Below are 14,117 nucleotides of genomic sequence, written 5' to 3' on the forward strand. Positions count from 1 at the left end.
GCAAAGTTAGAAAACTGGTATTGCAACTTAGTGTTAACAAAACATGAAACTGAGATATGGATGTTCCCTCTCTTCAAGCTTTTCTGTGAATTGAAATGCATATTAGGTATCAGAAATGACTCAGTTAGTCGCACTCTTGCTTCTCAGTCAGAAGCTATGGGTCCAAGTTCCACTCCAGAGACTTGAGCACATAATCTGCAATGACACTTCAGCGCTGTGCAGAGGAGGTGCTGTCCTTTCAGTGAGACATTAAACTGAGGCATCCATCTGCTCTCTCAGGTGGATATAAATGATCTCCTGGCACAATTTGAAGCAGAGAACTGGAGTTTTCCCTGATATCCTCACCAACATCTCTAACAATAACATCCTGATCTTTTACTCCCGTCCCGTATGATGGGTTCTCTGCACAAATTGGATTCTGTTTGCTAATTTACGTAGACTGCACTTCAAAAAATATTTCATCGGCTATAAAGTGCTTGGGTCTGTCTTGAGGTTGTGAAAAGTGGTATAAACGTGCAAGTCAATTTTTTCCTTATTCCACAATTTTCCAAGTCTTAAGCATCAGTGCACTCTGCTGTGAGTCGCTTTTCCAGTGCAAAAGGAAACTCCCAGATGTCAGACGTAGGTTTAAAATGTTAGCATTGACTTTCTGCCACATTGGAAAATACAACAATTTAAGACCATTGATTAGTGACAGATGTAATTAAATCAAGCTGAGTTGCTGTTTGCAAATATCTAAATGGACCTTTGCAAGAAGTCAAGTAATTCTAACCCAGTGTAAATATTTGCTCAACTCCAGCGAGAGGATAGTTAATATAAACTTTGTTTCTATTCTGTCTGTCATTCTATTTGGCCAACAGGGGATTTGGCCATTGGGTATAAAAGCAAATGGTTTTATCTGGGGTAGAGGTCTGTGTTTCATTGTATTGCTGGTGTTTAGATTGGTGTTTTGGGGATTGTCTGTTTCCCCAAAGTATGCTGCCCATGTCTGTAGCTTGCCAAAACTATTATTCTTTATTTACAGCAAGTATATAGCCATTTGGAGTTCAAGATGCTCAAAGAGCTCAAGATGGGGTTTTCCTCCTACCAGATCCCACTTACTCTCAGTCATGTGATCTGGCCGAATTATCACTTCAGTATCACGTATGTAACAATATGGATATTGAATGGGCGATAAAGGGTTAACAATTTCATGTAAATACTTCTTACCACCAGATGGTGACCAAGAGCAGTCACATATATAATCATGCAATGACCTTTGATTCCAGGAGAAGATGTTTAGACGTGAGAGAGAGTAGTTGTGTATTTTAGAGTTCTGTACTTAGAGTTATAGCATAGCTTATTTTAGTAACCTTGTACTTAGGAATACGTTTGAATCTAGTTTAAGCAGTTTTAATAAATCAGCTTTGTTAATTTATTTAGTTCAATGTTCTTTGTTCAACACTATACAATCAAAGAAAACAGAAAACATCACAATATATGCTTCTGATGTTAACCCTTTATATCTTCAAATCCAAATCCAAATTCCTCGCGTTTTTATCCCTATCATATTTACATCCTTCTACACCTCCTCCCAAACTCACAGATTTCACAGGATTAGTCTCTGAGATGACTAGACTAATCTCCCTGATATCATTCTAATCTCCCTTTGAAGCCGGGAATATTCTGTACTCTCCCTTCTGTCAGTGTGAGTGTTCATCCCCTGATGGCTGAGGAACCTGCAGTCAATCTTTCTTCTTCTTCACCAGGATCTGAGTAATAAACTCTAGTTTCTATTGGCTTTTTCTCCAAGGATTTTAAGTTTCTGCAATTTCTCCTTACAACAGCCCAGATATAATAAGTGTCCAAGCATCTCTCTACTGAAGAGTGCACAGAGATTGAGTACCAAAAACTAATGGGGCAACATACTTTCTAAATTACATAAAAGTTTATGGAAGAACCAAACATGCAATTCACATTTGATGGTAGGTCGATCACAACATTGACAGTTCTAGGAAAAGTGAGTATGATCTCCTTTCTAATAGAGAACACGGCTTTTAATAATGCTGTAGAGAAATATTTGCGATATCCGCAAGTTTCTGTTTCTTTTTATGTAACTGCCTTATGTTAGAGGATATACCATACTCAATGCCAGGCATGTGTAGAAACTTCTAAATCTTTGTCCAGGTGAAGCCTTGTTTTAATTTTCAAACCCTACTTCATGGGACAATCAGATTTTAAAATATTCTGACCCTTCATTTATAATTAGATTCACTTATCATTTGTAGTTATAGCTGCATTCCTTCACAGGAGTACGATTATATTTTACAGATGAGACCGCAATAAGATTGACAATTCTTTAGATGACCAAAGAAAGTTGCAAGGGGTACTGATATACACAATTCTCTCCGGCGTGCTTGCGATCTGTAATTTTCACCCCCTCTCTCCGGTGGAACAGGGAGCATTAACAATAGGATCTCCAAAAGCATGAACATGACTGCATCAATGCTGAGAGAGATTATGGATATCAGAGGCAAGCGCTCAGGCAGCTATAGTTCTCCAGGCTCTTCACTGCTCAGGGCGCACTGGAGAGGAGGTGAGGGTACAAGAAAGGTTCAACGCAGGGCTGAGGTTGGCATTCAGTCACTCAATCTAGGGGGTGAGGGGTTGCTAGCAGGCCTTACCTTCCAATCACTTCAGGGCATCCCTTTGCTTTAAGGGGGCCTGGGGCTGGCATGCAGGCATCACATAATGTGTCCTTGCTGGGCTTGCAGTCAAATAACCCCTGAAGGAGTGGACGTCCTCAGTCGGACCTGGAAAGTAGGTGGGGGGAGGTGAATATTGAGGCTCAGCACTGGAGGTGACTGTGAGGTTATTTGTTGGGGTCCCATGAGAGGATCGACTACAAAGACAGAGTGGGTTCTCAGTACCGGGTTGCATCCCTGCCTCATGAGGAATGAAGACCCTCCCACTTGAGAAAGCACAACTGAAATGTGAGTAGAACCCCACACTCAGGCAGAACTCTGAGGACCAAGAAGTTAAGTTCTATTAAATATCAATTCCAATTTTCTAGGAAGTTTGCATCTCCGGAATAAGTGTGTAGGGGTGTGAAGTGGTAGAATGAGGGTGCCCTCTAGATATGTACTTGTCATGCCAATTACAGGCTTCATTCTAATCAGCTGCGCCTTGTCTGTCATAAGAGTCATTTAATTGCTTGATATGCAATTTCACCCTTCATGGACAAGTCAATGGTGCCAATGCAATATGCAGAGCCAAAGAGTACTGCCACTGATTGGATTCCAAAGCATTGGACCATGCTTGGGTAAGTTGTTTTAGGCTGCACCCGCTTTTCAGTTTTTTGAAAAGACTTCTGTTACAGTTTTATTTATACTTCAACCCCACGCTTCTGATCAATGGGCACCCTGTGAAGAGAGGGATGGGGAGGGAGGAGGACCTCCTCGTGAAACTGGGCCTGGCCAAACTTGCCAGAAACAGGTCCGAGCAGCAATGAGTGGGTCATCCGACCCAACTGTCTTCCCCCTACTGCGGCTGCATTTGTGGTTGGGTATCCCTGGCGGGGGGGCATGCGGTGCCCACGGTGTGCCCCGCAGGATCTGGGGTGCTCGATTGACCCTTTTAATCTAATTTTAGTTTGATGTTTTAAGTTTTATTTGTGACTTGTTTTTCTTCAAGGCAGTGTCCCTTTAAGGGGCTGCCCCTTTTACTTTCTCCCTCAGTTCTTTTGATTTAGTTTTATTGGTTTACATAAAATAGTTGAGTCCCAAGCATTGAATCCCAATGCTCAGTCAAGAGTTGACATCACACAGGATATAATGAACCTCAAAGCAAAGCTTCACGGTGAAGTTTATCATCACTCACCCGCTTTCAGGTCATGATGGGGGGCTTCTTTGAGGTGCCCCATGAGGATGCAGATGCAGGTCCCATGTATACACTCAAAAGCCTGGTCACTTATCACAAAGAGTCAGGGGGGTGGGGTTGGGGAATGGCCGGGAGAAATGTGCCAGTCTGATTCTCATGTGCCCAGGCGTTTAATCCTGGTGGATTTGAGAGGCACAAGTGTGGAAAATGCCATTGTGAGAAGGGAAGGTGTGAAGCTTAGTAGAGAGGCTCTAAGGTGCATACTGGAAGTCCCAGAGGAGCGCAGGTCTCAAGGGATCCTTTCTCAGGAATCCGCACCACCTACTTGATTCCTTCCCTTTCAGTGCATGATTCTGGAGAATCAGGGAGCCTGTTGAGTTGGCGTCTCTACTACTTGCGATAGAACGGCAGCAGAGACAGAGACATACCGCTGCATGCTGCCAGGACTGGCGCCCTGCTGAGGAGGGGGAGACTGGACCAATAGCTGTATAGGGAGCAGCACCACAGAGAGAACAGGCCTGTTTGAGACTGTAACGGCAAAGTGTCTTCCGACATCGGACTTCCTATCGACAGATGTTGGAGCCACAGTGTAGAGACAACGTTGCCTGTCCTGGAGGAAGGTGTACCACCGTTTGAGACTGTAACAGCAAAGTGTCTTCCGACATCGGACTTCCTATCGACAGATGTCGGAGCCACAGTGTAGAGACAACGTTGCCTGTCCTGGAGGACAGAGCAAGAGCTGGCACCACATGGAATGGAAGACCACCCACTGCCCATGGCCCATAAAGGCACCACCACTCTGAACATCTATGCGAGTGACTCGTTTCAGGGAAGCACGAGTGAATGTGTGTCATCTCTCAGTCAGCCGCACATATAGGTGTTAGGGAGGTTACAGATACCCTTTATGCGAGGGCCCCACGTTTATCTCAACCTAGACCCGAACCAGGAGAACTAAAAAGACAGGACCATGGTTTTTGCCCATGTCTCAGATGCAGCATGTGATAGACTGCATCCACGTGGCCCCACAGTCTCCATGGCATTATGTGGTGCCATTTATGAACCGCAAGATTCCACCTCCTCAACATACAAACTGTCGGTGACCAATGATGCGATTCATGCAGGAGTTTGCCTGTTTCCTGGGATACGTCCATGATAGTTTCATCTTGGGAAGCTTGCATATCCCAGTCGTCTTTGAGGGAGAGCAGCATCAAGAGGGATGTCTCTTCGGGGTGTAGGGGTACCCAATAAGGAGGTGTCTGATGACACCAGTGCAGAGGCCACAAACTGAGGCGGTAACTCTCTACAACTAGGCTCATACTTCAAAGTACGTGCTGGTCGAACACATGATTGGCCTGCTCATGATGTGGTGCTGGGGCCTGGTTGGGAGGTGGTGCCCTGTAATACAGCTCCCAGAGGGTGACCTGCATTATTGTGGTCTGCTGCACTCTCCATAACCGGGCACTATAGACGGGAGACTACCTGGAGAAAGGGGGAGATGGAGGAGCACCAAATCTCCTTGAATAAGAAGGAGGTCAGGGATGATGGCGATAGCAACCCACGGAGGAGTAGGAGGAATAAGCTCAGGCCATGGCCAGGGCCCGCTTGGGCCATCGGGCTAGAGATGTCCCCATAGCCTCCAGGTTTGGGGATGAGCAGGACTAGGGATGAGTACATAAAAGCATGGGGACAGTGATCCCATCATTAATATGGTGTCAGTGAGAGTTTTACGTGATGATGCCGATTCTGTGGGCAGGTCACAAAAGCCATTGGCCGGACTCTGCAGGGGAATGTTGAAGACTTACATTGAGGACAGGCGATGCTCCACTATTCCACGGCAATATGTCTGACTCCTGCCTGGCAGAGAGCTGAACGCGTCCTGCCAATGAATGGGCTTATCATGGGGTTCAGAGATGCGGGATGAGCTCTCATCTGCTACAGCCCCTTCAAAGTCAAGGATTCTGTTGTGTTCCTCCTCCAACTAATCTCTGGGGTGGGTCAGCCACTTGACACCTTGTCAGCCCATTGCATCCTCATCACTGGAGAAGAGTGGCTGAATGTTGACGCGCGGACACGCGGGGGTGGGGGCAACTTCAGCACATCCTCACTGACTCATCAGTGCAAAGGTGGCAGAGACATAGTGTTGCCAATTTCACCCATAGATGTAGCGCCGAGTGTGGGGTGCATTGAGCATGGTGCCATGAAATGACAGCGAGAAGGATCTGCTGGTGAACAGAACATTAGGGTTCCCCCTCCGGGTGAGGGGTGGGTCACATATAGGGTAGGGGGCCTGGCACTGCCAGCCTGGCACTTTGGCAGTGTCACCCAGGCACGTGGCAGCGCCAGCCTGGTGCTGACAGGGTACGCGGTCGGAACTGTCAGTGTGCCAGGGGCAGCGGCCGGCTGACTGGTTGTTAGTACCAAGATACCCAGGTGCCAGATTGGCACTGCCAAGGGTCGGGGGGTCATGTCCATACAAGGTGGGTGAGGGGAGGTTTGAGGGGGCCAAAGTAAGGTTGGTGGGGGGTGAAGGGTGGGTTCTGAAAGTGGGGGAGGGGTTTCCTGAAAGGTGGAGGGGGGTTGTAGAGATTGGGGAAACCTTTCAAAATGGACCTTGATCTGTGAGGAGTCGGTCATATTGGTGAGCTGAGCTCCCCATTGCAGGAAGACCTCCGATGTGTAGCCTCGACGGGGAGAAACTCCCCAAGGCCCCAAAAAATGGCTCAGTGCCGTTGAATAGCGGTGTCAATCTCGGCACTGTAAACACAGAGAAACACCCCGCCAACACGCCTGAAAGAGCATTTGGAAATTTTCCCAGCCCTGTATCAATATTGATATTATGGTGACAGAAAGACAAAAACTGTGCACAGGGCTCAACATAATCTAACCAAAGTTCCGTAGAGGTTTTAGAGAATGTAGCTGCTCCCAATTCTATCCCTCGAGATCTCGTCTTGTTTTGTGTTGCAGTCGTTTTCAATATTACTGATATTCCCTCCAATGTGGTGCTGCCTGAAATTTTTAAATTTATACTTTAGGTTTCCAACTCCAAATCAGAGGAATGGGAGGTCGCCACTTGGCCCCTCAAGACCGATTAGTCATTCAATGTGAGTATGGCTGATCATGGTGCCTGGAATTCAGATGCACCTTTACCCTGTGTCCCTTCATACATTTGGTTCGCAAAAATCTATCAATCGTACATTTGAAATGAACTATTGATGCCGCCACAACTGCCGATCAAATGTCTGCTACGCTTTGTGCATCAAAGTTTTTAATTTAATTTTTGAGAAATCTGGCTCGAAATCTTACATAACTAGATTTATTTTTGTTATTAATTTGCAGGATGTGAACATCGCTGTCTGGATCAGAATTTATTGCCCATCCCTAATTACCCTTCAGAAGGTGGTGGTGAGTCCATGTGGTGCAGGTACACCTGCAGTGCTGTTAGGGAAGGAGTTCCAGGATTTTGACCAAGCGAAAGTGAAGGCGGTATATTTCCAAGTCTGGACGGTGAGTGGTTTGGAGGGGAAATTCCAGGTGGTAGCGTTCCCATGTCTCTGAAGCATATGTACTTCTGGATGTCAATGATTTTGGGTTTGGAAGTTGCTGCCTGAGGAGTCTGGGTGAGGTTTTTAAAAAATCATTTGTGAGATGTTGGCACTCCTGGCTGTGATTTATTTCCCATCCCTAACTGCCCTTCAAATGATTCACATGCTTGATCATTTTATAGGGCTGTTAAGATTGGGATTTTACAACAATTGACAATGCTTCATGGTCATTTCAGATTTTATTGGATTCTAACTCTGTCATCTACCTTGGTAAGATTTGAACACAGGTCACCAGAGCATTAAGTCTCTGGGTCATTAGTCCAGTGACAATACCAATATATCTCCACCTCCCCTAAGTTGATGTTGCAATGTATCTTGTAGAAGGTAAACACTAGATAAGTCTTAAAAGTCACTAACGTATCTGCCTCAACCACTTCACTTCAGTGCATTCCAGGCCACCGCCACCCTCTGTGTAAAAAACTTTGCCCGCCCATCTCCACTGAATCTATCCTCCCTCACCTTGACTTGTGCCCCCTTGTAATTGTCATTTCCGCCCGGGGAAAAAGCCTCCAATTGTTCACCCTATCTAGACCCATCATAATTTCATAAACTTTTATCAGGTCGCCCCTCAGCCTCTCAGGTAGCCCCTCAGCCTCATATTTTAAAATAAGGTCACCTTTCATTCTTTTAAACTCCAGTGAATATGGAATTGTACAATCTTTCCAATACCCCCAATCCAGCTATCAGTCAAGTAAACCGTCACTGAATGGCATCTATTTGCATGTATATCCTTTCTTAAATAAGGAAAGCAAGGGCGGGATTCTCTGATCCCCCAACCATGTATTTCTCGGAGTGCTGTTCGCTGGCAGCAGGATTCTCTATTCCTGCCTCTTGTCCATGGGATTTCACATCGAAGCCGCCCCATGTCACTGGAAACCTACAGGCGGAGGTGCACTGCCAGCGGGAAATGACAATCCCAACGGCTGGAGAATTGCAGCCCAAATCTTTGCAGAGTACCCCAGGTGCAGTGTCACCAATGTCACCAATACCATGTAGAACTGGAGGAACTTTGTGATTCATGTACCAGCTCCTTCCATATCTCAGAGATCTACAATGTCTCCTTATTTAAATAAATGCTCCTTTTCTATTCTTCCTGCTGAAGTGGACATGTTCACATTTTCCACATTAAATTCCATTTGCCAAATGTTCGAGCACTCACTTAACCTCTCTATGTCCCTTTTTTAATATCCGTGAAGCTCTTCTTGTTGGCTTTTATACTTCTCGCTAGCTTGCTCTTTTCTCTAATTTCTGTCTCCTTATTAATCTTTTAATCATTCTTTGTCATTCTTTATATTCTGCCCAATCATCTGACCTAGTGTAGTGGACTGTTGATCCAGAGACCCAGGGTAATAATACTCTGGGGACTCATGAGACCCGTGGCAGGAGGTGAAAGTTGAATTCAATAACTTTCAGGAATTATAAATCTAATGATGACCATGAAACCATTGTTGATTGTCGTAAAAAATCCCAGCTGGTTTACTAATGTCCTTTAGGGAGGGAAATCTGTCATGCTTACCTGGTCTGGTGTACATGTGACCCCAGACCACAGCAACTGTTCGCTGCCCCTGACATTTATTATTATGAAGTGCTTTGAGAGGTGGTCGTGAGACACAGCAACTCCATACCTCCAGACTGCCTTGATCCACTGCAATTTGCACACTGCCACAACTGGTGTACAGCAGACACCATCTCCCTGGCCGTACACTCATCGCTAGAGCATCCCATCAACAAGGACTCCTATGCCAGACTCCTATTCATTGATTACAGCGCCACCTTCAACACCATAATCCCAAACAAGCTAATTTCCAAACTCTAAAACCTAGGACGTGGCACCTCCCTCTGCAACTGGATTCTCCACTTTCTGACCCATAGATCACAATCAGTAAGGATGAACAATCACACCTCCTCCATGATAGTCCTCAATACTGGGGCCCCGCAAGACTGCATACTTAGCCCCCTACTAAACGCCAAGAAAACACAACAGCGCCTTTACTTCCTCAGGAAACAGGAAGTTCGACATGTCCACATTGACTCTTACCAATTTTTACAGATGCACCATAGAAAACATCCTATCTGGCTGAATCACAGCCTGGCATGGCAACTGCTTGGCCCAAAACTGTAAGAAACTACAGAGTTGTACACACCGTCTAGTCCATCACACGAGCTTGCCTTCCATCCATTGGCTCGTCCATACCTCCCGCTGCCTTGGGAAAGCAGACAACATCACCATAGGCCCCTCCAGCTGAGTTATTCTCTCTTCACATCTCTTCCATTGGGCAGGAGATACAAAAGTCTGAGAACGCGCACTAACAGGTTCAAAAACAGCTTCTTCCCCATTGCTACCAGACTGCTGAATGGCCCTCTTACGGACTGAACTGATCTATCCCTTCATCTTCTCTATTGTTGTAGCACAACACTGCGTATGCTTCACCTGATGTCCATATCTATATATTTACGTTGTGTCTTTATTGTATGCCCTATGTTTTTCATGTATGGAATAATCTGCCTGGACTGTATGCAGAACAATACCTTTGACTGTACCCCTGTACACGTGACTAATCTAAATCTCAATCTTTATTTTACAACAACTATTATACACAGCATTAGTAGCTCCCGACTAGTGTTTCACTAGTCAATGCTTTACTGGCTGACTGTATTTATACATGGCCAAACATTGTTAGGGGTCCCCCTGCAACTTATCAGGGTAGCTAATTTTCTTCAAGGTTCATGAGGTAGTTAATCATTCTCACCCCGTAAGACCTGTATGGGTTATAACATTCATCATCCACGCTACCTTTGCCAATCTAATTCATTCAATCTATATTTAAGTTAAAAACATCCACGATTATTTCTTCTCACAAGGACCCATTATTTCATCCTGTATTGCATGTCTTGCAATGTGGTAACTGTTAGGAGGGGGTCTATAGACCACTCCAAAAGGTGACTTTTAACCTTTACTATTTCTCATCTCTTCCCAAAGAATCTTGATCCAAGATCGCAATAAACTGCAGTGTGTGGTGAACTCAGCCCAACGTATCACACAAACTTGCCACCCCCGCTTTGATTCTGTCTACACCTCCCGCTGCCTCAGGAAGGCAGTCAGAGATCCCTCCCACACAGGCATTGCCTTCTTCCAGACCTTTCCATCAGGCAGAAGGTACAGAAGTCTGAAGACCCGCACATCCAGACATAGGAACAGCTTCTTCCCCACAGCTAAAGACTCCTCCACGACTCCCCCTCGGTCTGATCTGTTACCTGTAAGAACACTATTCGTGGTGCCCTATGCTGCTCTTGCTCATGTATTTGCTTTGTTTGGCCCCTTGTTCCGCTGTTTGTCGATGTACCATTTATCAAGGTACTCTGTTGATTATTCTATTTTGTCTACTTTTTTACATATTGTGTACGTTCCCTTGGCCGCAGAAAAATACTTTTCACTGTACTTCGGTACATGTGACAATAAAATCTAAATCAAAACTGATTCCACATCTTCACCTCCAGAACTAAGATCACTTTCCCTCCTGTACCAAGTTCATCTTGACACCAGGCAGACAACACAGCCGTGTGCATCTCTGCTCTCAGCTGCAGAGAACATTGTCAATTATCCCTAACTACAAGTGCATTCCTATTAACTACCCCTGCTTGAATAACGTCCTGTGCTGTGGTGCCATGGTCAGCTTGCTCACCCACCCTGCAGCCACTGCTTTCGTGCATACAGGCTGCAAGAACCTTGTACCTGTTGGACAATTGCAAAGGCTGAGGTTCCTCCACTTCCACTTTCTGTGTTCCCATACCTGCGTCACTTACAATCACATCCTCCTGCCCTTGATCACTGACCCAATCCTAAGGGTGTGACTGCCTCCTGGTACAAAGCTAACCACCCCCTTCCTAATACATTGTGGTATCTGCAGCTTGGCCTCTAGCTCAATGACTCCGAACTGGTGGTCCTCAAACAATTATTGCAGACGTGCTTGCAATACTATTTTGCGTAGTCTCATTATAAATTGTTGATGTGAATAGCGAATAACTGTGGTTCCCAAAAAATCCTTGTGGATCACTCTTGACAGCCTGAGTAACTACCGTCAACCCATGCTCTTGCATTTTTGTTTCATAGCCAGTTTGTTGTACATTTTGAGACTTGTCCCCTGGCACTACATTCTCTGACCTTAGTCATGAGACAGCTATGCAGTACCTTATTAAGGTCTTTCGAAATTCAAGATATATTACATTATAAAAAAGCTGAAGGTTAACTCAGATGGATTATAAAAGTCAACAGATAATGAGGAGCCTCTGTGAAAATACTTGAAAGCTTGACAATAAAGGAAGACTGTCGTGCAGTGGTATTGTCCCTGGACACATAATCCAGAGACCTATCCTAGTGATCTGTGGACATGGGTTGAAATCCCGTCACAGCAACTGGTGGAATTCAAATCCAATTAGTAGCTGTGGAATATGTAAAGCTAGTCCAAATAATGTGACCATGAAACTATCATTGATATCTACGATTGTCTAATCAAAATATTTGAAACTCTCACACTGCAGCATAAGGCCCTCACTCCCGTGAAAATGAGCTCTGGGTTGAACTCAGCATTGAGTTAAAATTGCCCGGAGAGTTCAAGTTTCCTACTCTGATCCCTCCTTCCACACCCAGATATTGGGGGGTGGGGAATGGGAGGCAATGGGAATGGGAAGCATCCGCCATTCTGTATACGTTGCAGTCTCTCTGTGACTGAGCACAAACTCTCGCCCACAGTGTGACCGAATGGCCTATGGCCTGGAAAGCTAGGCCTGATACAGAATTTAAATTCAACAACAGCCAACACCTTGAGCTGCCAGGCCTGATGGGAATTCGGAAAGAACAAGTAAATACAGACACTGGTTAGAGGTGAACAAGGGCAAATCTGGACATGTCCTGGAAGCTGGGACCAGAGATGTTCAACCTTGATCACATAAAGACATTATTTTGTGTATTGGCCAGTATCAACCATACTCACAGGCACCTCAGTTCAATCAAGTGACATTACCACTATGTCCCCACCTCTAACCACCTTGTGTTCCTAGCCCTTAGAATCCTTGCTGAAAAAAAAAAATCTGTCAATCTCAGTAGGTTCAGCCGCATTTTGAAGGAGCGAGTTCTGGTCTCCCCTGCCCCACGCCGGGAAACTGTTTCTGTCTACCCACTCTATCAAATCGTCTTAAATTCCTCAGGGTTGCATTTCTGTTTTGGGCAGAATCTGCAAAAATGGGTCTAAAATTTTGAATAGTCTTTCTAAGCCTCCAACTCAGGCTAATTTATCAATACTGAGTGCAACATGAACCAAGAACCAGACAGCTTTTTCAAACATTTCATTTTTTAAAAATGTTTTTGCTTTAAAAACATTGCTTGATATTTTTAAATGTAATAACTAGCTGCACTTTGATTCATCCAGCTGAAAATGGATTTATCATACAAAGTAAGCATTTTAAATCAGTGTTAATCCACAATGTCATGCACTGTGATTTTTAAGCAGGTGCACAAGATCAGGGAAACTCAATTTGCACTGAACATAATTTATGCTTGAAGTCCCATGATGTTTTACACTGGTTAGACAAAATGTAGATGAAATATGTTGACAAAAGCAGTGCAATTGAGTGGAAGTTCCAAAACCTTGATTAGGTCACCCTAAAGTGGGGAATTTTCAGCCGAGGGAGAAATTTAGTGTCGTAGAATCATAAAATAGAATCATAGATTCAATAGAGGCCATTCGGCTCATCGGGTCTTGGAAAGAGCACCCCACTTAAGCCCATGCCTCCACCCTATTCCCATAACCCAGTAACCCTATTTAACCTTTTTTGGACACAAAGGGCAATTTATCATGGCCAATCCACCTAACCTGCATATCTTTGGACTGTGGGAGAAAACCGGAACACACGGAGGAAACCCATGCAGACACGGGGAGAACGTGCAGACTCTGCGCAGACAGTGACCCAAGCCGGGAAGCGAACCTGGGCCCTGGCTGTGCTACCATTCTGCTCGGTGTCTGGTGCATTCTCCATGGCAACATCTCAACCAATCAGAACTGGTATGCCACCCAATTCCCCCTTTCCCCATTCAGTTAATTTGTTGCTTCCTTTGAGATTTGGCATTCTTCTGTCAATCCTGTTGAGAGGAAGACAAAGAACAAAAATCAAAGAAAAGTACAGCACAGGAACAGGCCCTTCGGCTCTCCACGCCTGCACCAACAATGCTGCCCGTCTAATGCAAAACCTTTTACACTTCTGGGGCCCGTATCCCTCTGGTCCCATACTGCCCATGTGTTTGTCAAGATGCCCCTTAAATGTCACTGTCGTATCTGCTTCCACCACCTCCTCCGGCAGCAAGTTCCAGGAACCCACTACCCACTGTGTAAAAAACTTCTCTTGCGCATCCCCTCTAAACTTTGCCCCCCACACCTTAAACCTATACTCCCTAGTAACTGACTCTTCCACCCTGGGAAAATGCTTCTGACTATTCACTCTGTCCAAGCCCCTCAGAATTTTGTAGACTTCTATCAGGTCGCCCATCAACCTTCATCATTCCAGTGAGAAAAAACTGAGTTAATTCAACCTCTCCTCATAGCTATTGCCCTTCATACTAGGCAACATCCTGGTAAACCTCATCTGTCCTCTCTCCAAAGCCTC

Source organism: Scyliorhinus canicula, chromosome 8 (assembly GCF_902713615.1).
Source record: "Scyliorhinus canicula chromosome 8, sScyCan1.1, whole genome shotgun sequence".
Taxonomy (NCBI): domain Eukaryota; kingdom Metazoa; phylum Chordata; class Chondrichthyes; order Carcharhiniformes; family Scyliorhinidae; genus Scyliorhinus; species Scyliorhinus canicula.